This window comes from Triturus cristatus, chromosome 4_1 (genome assembly GCF_964204655.1).
Source record: "Triturus cristatus chromosome 4_1, aTriCri1.1, whole genome shotgun sequence".
In the NCBI taxonomy this organism is placed as follows: domain Eukaryota; kingdom Metazoa; phylum Chordata; class Amphibia; order Caudata; family Salamandridae; genus Triturus; species Triturus cristatus.
Window position 1 is genome coordinate 1097138097 of NC_140585.1, and position 12502 is coordinate 1097150598.

Sequence of the window (12502 nt, forward strand, 5' to 3'; positions counted from 1 at the left end):
TCGGCTTTCCCAGATTAATTGGGACCCTTGCATCTGTGTCAATTATGTCTGTTATCCCCCCCCCCCCCCCCACTATTGTTCGTCGTTTTGAGATTTCCGGTCTCTGCGGGCCCCCACCCCTCTTTCTCTTCACTGCGGGATCAAGAGTCGATCCTAGGGTTTTGTCAGTCCTGTGGTCCTAGTGGAAGTTCGGTGTGTGGTACAAGTTGCAAAAGTCTCGGGCTCAAACTCACATGATATCTGTTCGGTTGGTAAATCTGGGACCCAGTCAGGATCTGTTGTGGTTTCAATTACTTTGTCTGTACTCGATCGCTGGTCTGGGGTTACATTGGATGCCATACCCCCCAGAGAAGATCTTTTATGGGATAGGGGTTCAAGGGATAAGCATCGCTCCGTTCTTTCAATCTCGTGTTCGAGTACGGAGGTCGCTCTGGTTAGTAATTGATCAAGTGTTCCCACAATACTTCCACCAGGTTGCGCACTCTTACCCTTTCCCTCTCGCTTATTCATGTTGATGCTGGGATTGGCGTGCGAATATGAGAGCCAGGACCCCTTATGACATAACATTAATAGGTGGAGAGTAGAACTGACCTCTGTGCTTTCTGTTTGCTGCAGATCTTAGAGGCGGGGGCCCAGCCCAGTCTCCTCTAGTCTCTGACGGGCTCAGCCGAGCTTGCTCTTGGCACGGGCGTGGCCCAGGCACGCCCGCGCGCATCCTGCACTGTGGGTGCCACAAGGCTGCTTTTATGCACCGGCTGCCGCAATGCTGAAGCAGCTCCTGCTGCGGCTCCCCCTGGGCCTTGCAGTCCTTACAGCGGTGGCTCGGTGCGGGTTTAAAATGCGGGCAGAGAATGTGCTCCAGAGGCTCCTGCGCTGCAGGAGCCTAAGGCTGCTTTTATGCGCCGGCTGGCGCGATGCTGACGCGGCTCTGGCGCGGCTCCTGACGCGGCTCCCCTTGGGCCTTGCAGTCCTCACAGCGGCGGCTCGGTGCGGATTTAAAATACGGGCAGAGAATGTGCTCCAGAGGCTCCTGCTCTGCGGGAGTCCAAGGCTGCTTTTATGCGCTGGCTGGCGCGATGCTGATGCGGCTCCTGCCGCGGCTCCCCCTGGGCCTAGCAGTCCTCACAGCGGCGGCTCGGTGCGGGTTTAAAATGCAGGCAGAGAATATGCTCCAGAGGCATCCTCCCTCCCTATATCAATAATTTGTAACAGAAATGGTACTATTACAATTCAGACTCTCAGTTGAGACTTAACTCAAGGGAATCTGCAATATTAAAGCATTACCTCTTCCAACATACTCAATAGGAACGTTCTGTTTGTTAAATATAACATAGCGCTTCCACAACCTTTCAAACCTGGCAATACTCTCTCTAGCAGTGGAAGTGAGTTTCCCAATCACATATAAGTGCCACACTTTAGTCCACCACAACAACATCCTAAGTGGGGCAGAAATATTTCCCTTATGTACTATTGTCAGTTGTGTGGTTGGGAGTAGTTGAAAAATCAATGTACCCAAAAGAGATGATATGGAGAAGATACTGTCATCATCCACATCTTCCATCAAGACCACCAGAGTGAAATCTGGTAAATAAACGTTTGTAATATCTTTAATATAGAATACCCATAAGATCACAACCCCTCTAACATTTATCTCTACATTAAAACCTAGCTTTCAGCCATCCTGCAGTCAAGTACCACCTGTGAAGTACTTTATAAGCACTTTGATTAAAGTTGCTACAAATACAGAGGGTATCAACTTAGTTCTGAAATTTATTCAAGATTTTCTTGTATATCTCCCACATGCAACACTCTTGCAGCTCTGATTAAAGGCAAATTCTCTATAGCTTTCTGTAGAAGAGAAACCACTTTGAAAGTTGATTTCGATGGTAGCATGCTTTTAACCCTTGATTTTCTTCCTCCTCCCAGTTTGCCCCCAATGGAGCTGCTGCCTTAATCGGAAAACATCCACCTACCCCTAAGTAAGTAGCTTCTTTAACAATTAAGTTCTTCCTAAAAAGCATCTGTCTTATAACTAACCGAGGGATGGGCAGCATGTTTTAAGCAACTCTATGAGCCTTTATCAGATATGCCTGGGGAAAATCAGAATTTCTCATTCTACGGCCAGAGGTAAAGGAAAGCTAGTACTTTTCGGGGGCTTAGAGCCTTCCTTCAACACCATCAAGCTGTTCTGATCAATACCAAAACATTTCCCACACTAATGAAATGTTAGTGTTATCCAAAGAGAATCTTCAGGCAAGACCTGGAATTGCTCCTGGTCTAACATAAACAACCAACATGAACCATGGCTTATCTTTAGTTAAATGATCCACTCGAGAGCTCATTTTAACCGAGCTTCCCTAACACTGAATACCTAAACCCCCACTAGCAAGGGGGATTCAGGAAGAAAAATGTAGCTACTTTTAGAAGCCCACATCAACTTCATAATATACAATGTATTGTTTCAAGGACATGTACGGGAATTGAGACTAGAATTGCTTGGATCACATATGACAAACCTAGTCAGAAATTAATTTTAGTGCAGGTATTCTTGCCAGACCTACATATTTCTAACTTCCACTAGTGATATAGATGTTTGTAAGTAAATCAAGTAACCATATGATATTACCATAATAGGTTTAGAATGCTAACCAGAAACTGATGGAAAGAATAGTTCCAAATGTCAGATTATATCATCAGACAAGTCAGAACCATTATGTAATACTGCTATCTTTCTCTCTGGGCATGACCAGCTACTCCCATGCCTTTCGATTTTTTTAAATGTATTTGAAACCCTGATGCCTACTGAAATTACTGTAATGCAGTGGCAAGTGCAAGGAGGTACTAAGATGTGTTTATGAGAAAGCATAGAATATTATTCACAAATGAAGTTCTTTTTTAAAGGTTGTTCATCATCTCTAGACCCTAGATATGAGAGTTTTTCCTCAAAATGGGCCCATCACAAAAGCAAAACACCCTGGTGGACCGGCTATGCATGTTATGTCCTTATCCAGAGGCATCCCATCAGTGGCCTCAGGCTCACATGAATGCTTACAAGCTTAAGGAGTACCACCAAATCACGCATCACATGACCACAAACGTAAATAGGGTCTAGTAACAGTCACGTACTTTCTTTTTTAACTCAAGTTCTGTTTATTGAATTTTCAAAAGAACATAACAATTTAAATGCAATTACAAAGAGGAACACCTTCAGAAGACAGTTACATTGCGTTAGCAGTACATATAAAACTTTATGCTGATGCAGCTGTACTGTTGCTCAAGTCGTCTGCAAAGATGAGAGACTAAAGTAAAGAAATCACTCTGATGAGGAGGCTTAGGAAAGTCTGAGCAAAGGCCCGCGTATTGTAGGCTCTTGATGGTGCATGTCTATGTGAAGGGCAAGATGAAGAAATGTATAATAACTGGGAGTAGGGAAAGTCGGAAAAGGGGGCACTGGGAGGTCCCCAGTTGATCTCTCACGTGCACAAAGCCATGAATAACGAAGAAGAAAAGGAGTGTCGCTTAGAAGGAGAGTGTGTTAGTGAGCCTCAGAAGGGGGCAACAAAGGAGGGGGGGTGTACCCTACAGGAAGCGCAAATATTCCAAAGCAGGATATATACTTGGAGAGGTGTCCAGCGGTGTAGGAATTTCTTATTTGTAAAAGACAGCCTGTGCGACATCTGATCCATAACAATGGTATGCCAGAGTTGTGTGAACCAAGATGCTGCTGAGGGGGCCAAGGGGCTCGCCAGGCCTGGGCTTTAAGCTGTTTGACTGTGCCAGTCATTTGGCGCACCAGTCTGCGTGGGATATGGCAATCAATGAAGTGGGGAAGAGGCCTAGGATAAAGCATTGGTAATATTCTGGTATGGGGTATCCCAGGGTGCCCTTAATATTACTCGAGATCTCCTTCCAAAAGATTTTTAAGGAGGGAAATGCCCACCATATGTGATGGAAGTTGCCCACTGGTGCACTGCGGGCCGCAAGAAAGATGGTGTGGAGACAGGCCAGGGTATAATGCCACTGAGGCATGACCTTGATGGCTGCTTCCTGTTGTGTAATACTTCTGTGTATGTGTGGTATTTTTCGCCACAGAAATTCCCACTGTTTCTGGGGAAATTTGGTGGTAGTATCTGAAGACCATTTCCATTGATAGGGGTGATAGGTAAGGGGGCATGACTGTTGCAGCACAGCATATGTCTTGGAGCTCAAACCTCGAGTGCCTTCAAAGTTGTGGGTATGTTGCTCAAAAAGAGTAAGTGGGCGGGTAGTGGCTTCTGCTTTGGTGAAGTAGAGGGCCCAGTGTCAGAGCTGAAAGTATTGATGACGAGCAGATTCAGGGAGGTGTACATCTTTCTTACACTGATTAAAGGGCTTAATTGTCTGGCCTTCGAAGAGATCCTGCAATAGCCTACATTCACCCTTAACCCAAACCAAGAAGGATTCCCTGGGGAGGGCTAGTGAGAAGTCGGGATTGCGTGCAATTGCAGTATTTGGAGACAGGAAAGCTTTCTAGTAGATGTGCCAGGCGTCAAATGTTGTTGGATCCCTATCGATGTCATATAAAGCCCACCTGATTCAAGTCAATTAGTCCCGGAAGGAGGAGTTCGTGGCAGGTGGCCAACATCTAAGTGTAAAGCTTCACATCAGTATTTCAAAGGACAATCGGGCAGTAAGATGAGCAAAGCATTGATTACTTACCTAGTTTGAGGACCAGAGTGATTTCGGAATTGGACATGGACGGCGTAAATCCTGTGACATGGGTCAAATAATTGTAAAGTGTAAGCAAAAGGATTGCAGCTGGCATAGGAAGACCATGTAAAAAGACAGGGGAGAACATCTGGGCCAGGAGATTTACTCTTGGGGAGTTTGTGGAGAGCTCTGCGGAGCTCAGCATTCAAGAAGGTTTCCTCAAGGTCACGGACTAGGGAAGGGTCTAGCGGCTGCCAGAGACAGCTCTGGAGATATATGGCAATCTCAGTTAGATCCTCACCCGAGGCATACATGTTCTGGTTAGTAAGCTTAGAAGGCCTGCTGCTTGTCCGTCTCTTTGACAACTAAGTCAGAGTCGCCTATCTGGAGCTTAGCAATGTGAGACCTAGCGTGTTGGTGTTGCAGCCTACATGTGAGGAGAGAGCCTCACTGATAGTATTTTTGTTTCAGAGCAAGTAGGGAGTGCTCTGCTTTATTAATCCGATGCACCCGAAGTTGGTTCTGCAGAATAGCCAATTGATGCTTGGCCCACAATGTTGAGTGTTGCTTATCAGTGCGCTCTAGTGTGAGAATATCATCAGTGAGTTTTACTTCAAATAGGAGCGCCTCTCGAGTCCTGGCTATAGAGGTGGAGGTCATCACTCCTTGTATGGTAGCCTTAAAGCCATCCCATAGTACATGAGGGGGTATCTGGCAGTGAGTTGATTGCAAAATATTCAGACATAGCATCTTGTATAGCTGCTTTGTCAACAGGGTCTCTCAGGAGTTGAGGGGACAGGCGCCATCGCTGGGGTGTGTGTGATAAACCAATGTGTGGTATCCATTTGAGCTCAATGTGCATGATCCGAAATGGAAATATCTTATATTTGCACTGAGCTGAGGGTATTCAATAAGGAGGAGGAGACGAGTAGGTCATTAATGTGGGAGTAGGATAGGTAGACATGTGAATAAAAGGAATAGTCCTTTGTGTCTGGGTGCAAATATTGCCAGGCATCAACTAGGCCTACGTCTCAAAACTCATTCTTGAGTATCCCAGACATTGCTCCTGCGCCTTGTACGTATAGTGTATTTCTATCAAGCGCGGGATCCAATACCAAGTTGAGGACCCCCCACAATAATGTCACCCATCACATGTCTTAGTTGATCTGAGAGAGTGCAACATCTGAAAGTGTCTTTCGCCTGGTTAGGAGCATAGAGTTTAAGGAGAATCAAGGTGTCTTGTCTCCTCTCCACAGTCATATTGAGGAATCTTCCACCAGGGTCTCTAGTTAGTTTAGGAAAGTTTGTGTAAAATCCCCTCTTACAGAATATAGCGACTCCCAGCGTTTTGGAATTATATATATATATATATATATATATATATATATATATATATATATATATATATATATATATATATATATATATTACCTACTGGCGGTCGCCAGTAGGTAGTTATAGTTAGGACCACGTTTCCATAGGAAAACCTCAACATTCTATTTTGAATAACTTTGGCGCCGGTCGACGAATCCTCGCGAATTTCTCAAAATAGGTGGGGCGCTACGCTCCGCTCCTACCCTGAAAGTCTCGGGGGGATTCGTCAAGCGGGGGCTGAGATAAAAGGGGGGTCCCAAAACGCGTTTTTCCCATGCATTTTTCCATAGGACCTTTAGAACGAGCTACAGCCCGAACGGCTGAACAGAATTACTAGAAATTTGGCAGAGAGGTAGTCCCTAGGTCAAGGAAGTGCCTTTTGTAGGTTTGGTGTAAATCTGTTCAGTAGATTCTGAGAAAATAGCCTTTAAATCAATATATATATCTGAGCCCGCTTACGGTACGCTTACCGTACGCTTACCGTACGCTTACCGTAAGCTTACGGTGGCGTGCGCGAGCGCGATTCTGATTGGCTCTTAGATCTTAGTAAACATTCGAATCGGCCGAAACCAGGAAGCGGCGTCCGCCATTTTGTCTCTCGCACTGAGTGTTGTTTATCAAACATGATGGCCAAAAACATGTTACGGGGCTGTTTTGACAACTCCCTCCCACATAGTCATGTTGAGGGAGTCCCCAAACATCCCCCAAGAGCAAAAACGGTTTTATTTACTTTTCGGCAATTTCGCGGGGTACGCTTACCGTACGCTTACCGTACGCTTACCGTAAGCTTACCGTACGCTTACGGTAAAAAAATAAAAATAAAAAAAACACTATCCACACTTACCCCACCCCCTGTGCTTTTGGTGGCCGCAGGCCACCAAATGTGCAGGGCTTATTAATAGAGAAAAAAAACGTAATTTTGGCAACATGAAATTATAAAATCGAAATAAAAAAAACACTATCCACATTGACCTCACCCCCTGTGCTTTTGGTGGCCGAAGGCCACCAAATGTACAGGGCTTATTAAAGTTGATAAAAACCGTGCACGGAACGAACTGCGTTAAGTGGGCGCGCACGCCACAAATGGCGTAAAGTAACTTAGCATTTAAAAAACCGTACAAATTCACTGAAAAAACCATAGGTTTCACACACGTTATAGTTAGGAAATAGCATTTAAAAAACCTTGCTAATTCACTGAAAAAACCATAGGTTTCACACATGTTATAGTTAGCTGGACATTTTACTGATAAAAAACCAATGAAATTCCCCCGTTATAGTTACTGTAGGCAACTATAACTCACGCGACCGTAATCCTCTGCTGATGACATATGTGTCTTTATGAAAAAAAAATATTTGTAATATATGTATAGCTAAAATTTAATGGAAGAAGATATGGGCAAATAAGTGTCTAAATACAGTATTAGCATCAGCAGAGGATTGCGGTCGCGTGAGTTATAGTTGCCTACAGTAACTATAACGGGGGAATTTCATTGGTTTTTTATCAGTAAAATGTCCAGCTAACTATAACATGTGTGAAACCTATGGTTTTTTCAGTGAATATATATATATATATATTCACTTAAAAAACCATAGGTTTCACACATGTTATAGTTAGGTGGATATTTCACTCGTAAAAAACCAATGAAATTCCCACGTTATAGTTAGTTCAGATAACTATAAACCGCGCGCCCGCAATCCACTGCTCATGACGTCACATATTACATCACTCATGACATGGTCAGTGGCATCACTCATGACATCACTGATGACATCATCCTTGCGATAGAGTGGCGGTCGCGCGAGTTATAGTTATCTGAACTAACTATAACGGGGGAATTTCATTGTTTTTTTACAAGTGAAATATCCACCTAACTATAACATGTGTGAAACCTATGGTTTTTTATGTGATATATATATATATATATATGCCCAGTGTTGGTGGGCCACACGATAGCAATCTACACGGAGCGGATGGGTCTACTGTAGGAAAATATTGTTGGGTTTGCTCTGTATAAGGTAGCGCCACACCTGGAGGCATTAGCTAGGGGAATCAAGCCCACAAACATTGCGGGAAAGCAGTTTCAGATCATGTGTGGTGGCCATTAGAAAGGTCTATCACTCTGCATTTCTGCAGATAGGCGGAGAGCTGAACCCTGAATAGAAATTCGGAGTAGGATGCACCCCCTTGTCACCTTGATATAGTCATGGGTATTGTCATGATGGAGAGACCCTATGGGAACAGGGAGGGTGTAGGATTGCACAAGGGGAACCTAGCGGGCCAACAGTGGCCAACCATGTGAGTCACTCCATAGAGGGTCGAGAGTAAAGTACCAGACCCTAACAAGGTGTCACCCTCAACAGAGAAGAGCTCTTAGTGGGGGGGTAGGAGGCCAGGAGCAACTCTAGTAGACAGTGTGCCCATTAAATGAATCCTGTGAAAGGAAAAGAACAAGCAGAAGAGACTGTCAACAAACAGAGTTTGAGCTCCGCATCCTGAGCCCTGCTAGGTGAGCTGTAGATTGGAGGGCCAAGGAGCAGCAAAGGAAAATCAAGAGGGGGATCCAGGAATGTGTGGCATGAATTAGTTGTCTTTGGCCGAGGAGTGAGTCTGCTCCGTTTTCATCTTCTGAAGGTGCGCAATAATATCCACTTTTGCTGTGTTCGAGGCTCATGCTGACTTGATGTTGCGGTGCTGTCCCCTTCGCTGAACCGTAAGCCACTTGGGTCACCAGAAATCCAGGCACGTGAAAGTGGAGGGAGATGTGTCTTCATTCGTAGTGTTTGCCGAAAATCCGATGAGTTATCTTACCTCCGTAAGGGAGTAGACCATACGCTGTTTCCCTATCCAGATGAAAAGCAGGCCGAAGGGTTGATCCCGTTGATATTGAAATGTTTAGTCACAGTTTAAAGTCCTGCCTTTTTTTCAGGGTCAGCAGGGATAGATCCTGAAATGGCCTCAAAATACGATGTCCGCTTTACCCGTTGCTGCTCGAAGCACTGTTTCCTTAATTTGGAAAAATTGGACTCTAGTAAGGATATTTGAGGTTGCATTGGGCTGACCCAGGACAGTAGGGACAGAGTGAGCCCTGTCCAGCATCAGGGAGCTGCCCTTCTGGTCGCCCAGTATGGTCATCAGAAGGTCCTTGGTGTAAGACATAATGTCATCCCCCTCTGCCCCGATGCACAGGTTGCTGCGTTGCCCCAAATTTTCCAGGTCTTTCTGCTTGGCCTGGAGTTTAATGTGTTGCTCTTCCAAAGCATTGGCCCTTCTCCTCAGGTCTTCCCGGTCTTCTACGCAGGCTTCTACGGTGCATTCCAGCTTGTCCACCTGATCTCCAACTGCAGTAATGTCCTTGTGCAAATCATTAAAACAGCTTTTAAAATCCATCTCCAAGGAATCTGTCTCTTGGTGAAAGTCTGCTAAAAAATGTCCATGTAGATCTGCGTTATAGAGAGGGCAGGGGGCCCGCATAGTGTTGCGAAGCTGGGTCTTTCTTTCTACCAATATCATCAATGTCGCTGATTTTGCCCAAAGGGAAACCACTGAGCTGGCCATTGTAGGCAAGGCTGCTGTGTGGTGTTCTGCTGAGGTAATGGTCCAAAACCTGCAGGTGGTTCCCCTTACACGATGTGAGAACGGAGGAATGTAGGCGGAGGTTTGGGTCACGCAGCTCGGAGATCAGCATCTCCAGGAGAACACCATAATGTGGGAAGAGCGCAAGACAGGGTGGATCCTGGGGATGCAGGCTAGCCAGACACTGCGACATGGGTATGGTGCTGTAGGCGGTAAGTACTCTCTGCGCAGGCACAACTGTTGATGCGATCAGGTCAGACACCCAGCGATTCCAGCGCATAGTACTGCTCCAGGGAGTGTGATTAATCGGTGCCGCAGGAGCATGGCAACCATAGAGCTCACCACCAGAGCCCAGCCCCCTCATGTATGCATCAGTGCCTGAGGCATCTACATGTGCTTTAAGGTGCCCAAGACTCTCAAAAAGAAAGGCAATAGTTCCCAGTCGCTGCCCCCCCCCCGGGGGTACACTGGGCTCTCCAAGTCAGGACAGGAGCGAGGCCCTCGTGCAGAAAGTGTTAGTCTCACCAGGGTGTTGTCCGGTTGCAGGATGGGGCCCCAGGCTTAACAGGAGACACTCACCCACTCTGTCCCCTACAGCAGGAGATCCACCATGGAACATTAAGCAGGAACCGTGATGGTCCGAAAGGTGCGGCAAGGGCCATGCTGGTATGTGGCTGGTGTTCTGAGGGGTGCGTGAGGGTGGCGCAGTGGAGCCACAGTGAGTACGGGGGGCAGGGGAGAACCAGGGAGCTCCCTCGCCCGTAGCCACTTACCATTCTGTCAAGATCCAAGGCCAGGGGCCTACAAGGCTGCAGCCGACCCAGAGACCGGCAGTCCCCTCTGAGCTCCCCACTTCTGGCATCTATAGAGAAGAGGCCCTCTGATAGAGGGCCGTATTTGCATCGTCCAGGGGGCCACGCTGACTCGCACAGCACTGCCAGCCAGCTCTCAGTATCCGGAATGTGTGGGGCTGGATGCAATCCGATCATCTCCTTGTCAATGCTGCAGCTCGGGCTGGTGGAGTAAATATTGCGCCGGTTGCCCGAGCAGCGTCAAGAACGTCGGCTACTTTCATGATCCATCGCCTCAGGGGGCACCCACGACGTCTCAGCCAGTGCCAATTTGTGTAGAGGTGGCTCCGACACCTCTGATGGCAAGATCAGGGTGTAAATAAACATTTAAGAGGCTTCAGGGCCCGAGGCTTTCGGGAGCTCCAAGCTTTCACATCTTTCACCAATCCTGGCCTGGCCACGTCTTTCAGTCATGTACTTTTTTAAAACCCTAGGGGAGAGACATCTTGAACTGGCATAATACAACTACCTTTTTCAAACATAAAAAATGTTTCAACATTCATATATACTAGCTAATTAAGCCTTTTCTGGTAATTCACAAAAGAAACTCCAGTTTGCTTTTCTTCCTGCATGGTTACTGTATGACGGTGGCAAGCTACCTGAATTATTGCATAACATGCAGACATATAATCTGTAGGGGAAGGTAAGAATGTATAGGTATCCAGACCTTCATGTTGTAGATAAATTATTTAATGATACATGCATTATCCTCTCTCCGGAGATGTTCAGGTTCCTAATCTAAGTCACTCTGAACCTCCACTTCTGGGTACACAGTAACAGTTTCAGCATTAATTGGCCTACTGATGATTTAGTTCCTGAATCTCTAATAAAAGAAATGGACCTAGTATTATACTACACAATATTTATTTTCTCAGGTAGCCGCATAATTCATTTCCACAGAAATACCATCTTCAAAAGTTATTTGTTCAACATCTTGGGTTACTTTGGTTTAACCGATATTGAGAGCTTTAATATTCATGTTTGCTACTATATGACCTATATAATTTAGTTTGAGATGTGGCTTAATGCTCAACCATAGGCATGATATGGGCTGGTTCGGACCTGAGGGAAGTATCTTGACCAATTCTCTTTTAGGTTGATCCGAATTTCCAGGCCATATAAGATTTGGAAGCCTCCTCCTTTCAAGGCGAACTGTCAAGACAACAAGTGGCCCTGAGGGTTATCCTTCGATAAGTGTCCGTGTATAGTTTGAAGCCAATAGCATAAAAATATGCTGTTCTCTTGAGGAAGACGGTACTAATGTTCTATGCTCCTCCATGAGGCCTCTACAGGGTAAAGTATTGTGTCCCTTTTGTAGGCTTCAGTGGGTATTCCTCTGTGTGCTCTACCGGAGGAGCAGGCCTCTGAAAGGGATATTGTTTCAATGGCTCTAATCCTCTTCATCCATGTCTATAAGTGTGGATGACTTTGCTTAAAAATGTCGCCCACAGTCTTCGAAGTTTATCTCTTGAGTCCTCCTGTACCATTGTGGCTTAAGAGTCTAGCTCCAATACTTTCTTTAGTCAGGACCTGTAGCCAAATAAACGTTGCAGACCAAGTGCTCATCTTTCCATGGATATCGGGTGTTACATTTGGGTCACATTTGATAGAAAGGTATTGATGCTGCTGATGGAGCAAGGATTCGTAAAATAAACTTGCTTGGATTCAGTCCTCTCAAATAACATGTAACAAAGTGATCAATCTGTTTTGTAAATACTAAAACTGCAAGATATCACAAACACATTTATCCAGGGGAAGCTTTCTTATGTGCATTACTAACCGGTAACTTGAATGTCCTAAAATGGCTGACAAAACGCGGAATTTCTATTGCGCATGCGTCTACTGCATCTACGTAGTATGACTGTCGCTTTTGGTGGGAAACTTTTGCAGCTGCGCAATGGCACTAAAGATGGCCGCTTGGAACTCACACGCTAAAGCACCTGCTGCTGATAAACTAAATTTGTAATTTGTATTAAACACGAATGCAAAAGATTTAAAATAAGTAAATGGGGAT

General features: G+C 45.5%; 1 protein-coding gene and 1 long non-coding RNA gene across 4 annotated transcripts in view; one reads left to right on the forward strand and one right to left on the reverse strand.

The window, feature by feature from the left end:
• CPNE8 (copine 8) overlaps window positions 1–12502 on the reverse strand; it is a 961735-nt gene that overhangs the window by 769408 nt on the left and 179825 nt on the right. The gene's annotated exons all lie outside the window — the stretch shown is intronic.
• The window catches only part of LOC146856075 (uncharacterized), a 35812-nt gene that overhangs the window by 22348 nt on the left and 962 nt on the right, over window positions 1–12502 (forward strand). Inside the window, exon 3 of the long non-coding RNA XR_014980900.1 lies at window positions 1927–1979. This is a non-coding gene — a long non-coding RNA (uncharacterized LOC146856075). The remainder of the gene's footprint in view (window positions 1–1926; window positions 1980–12502) is intronic.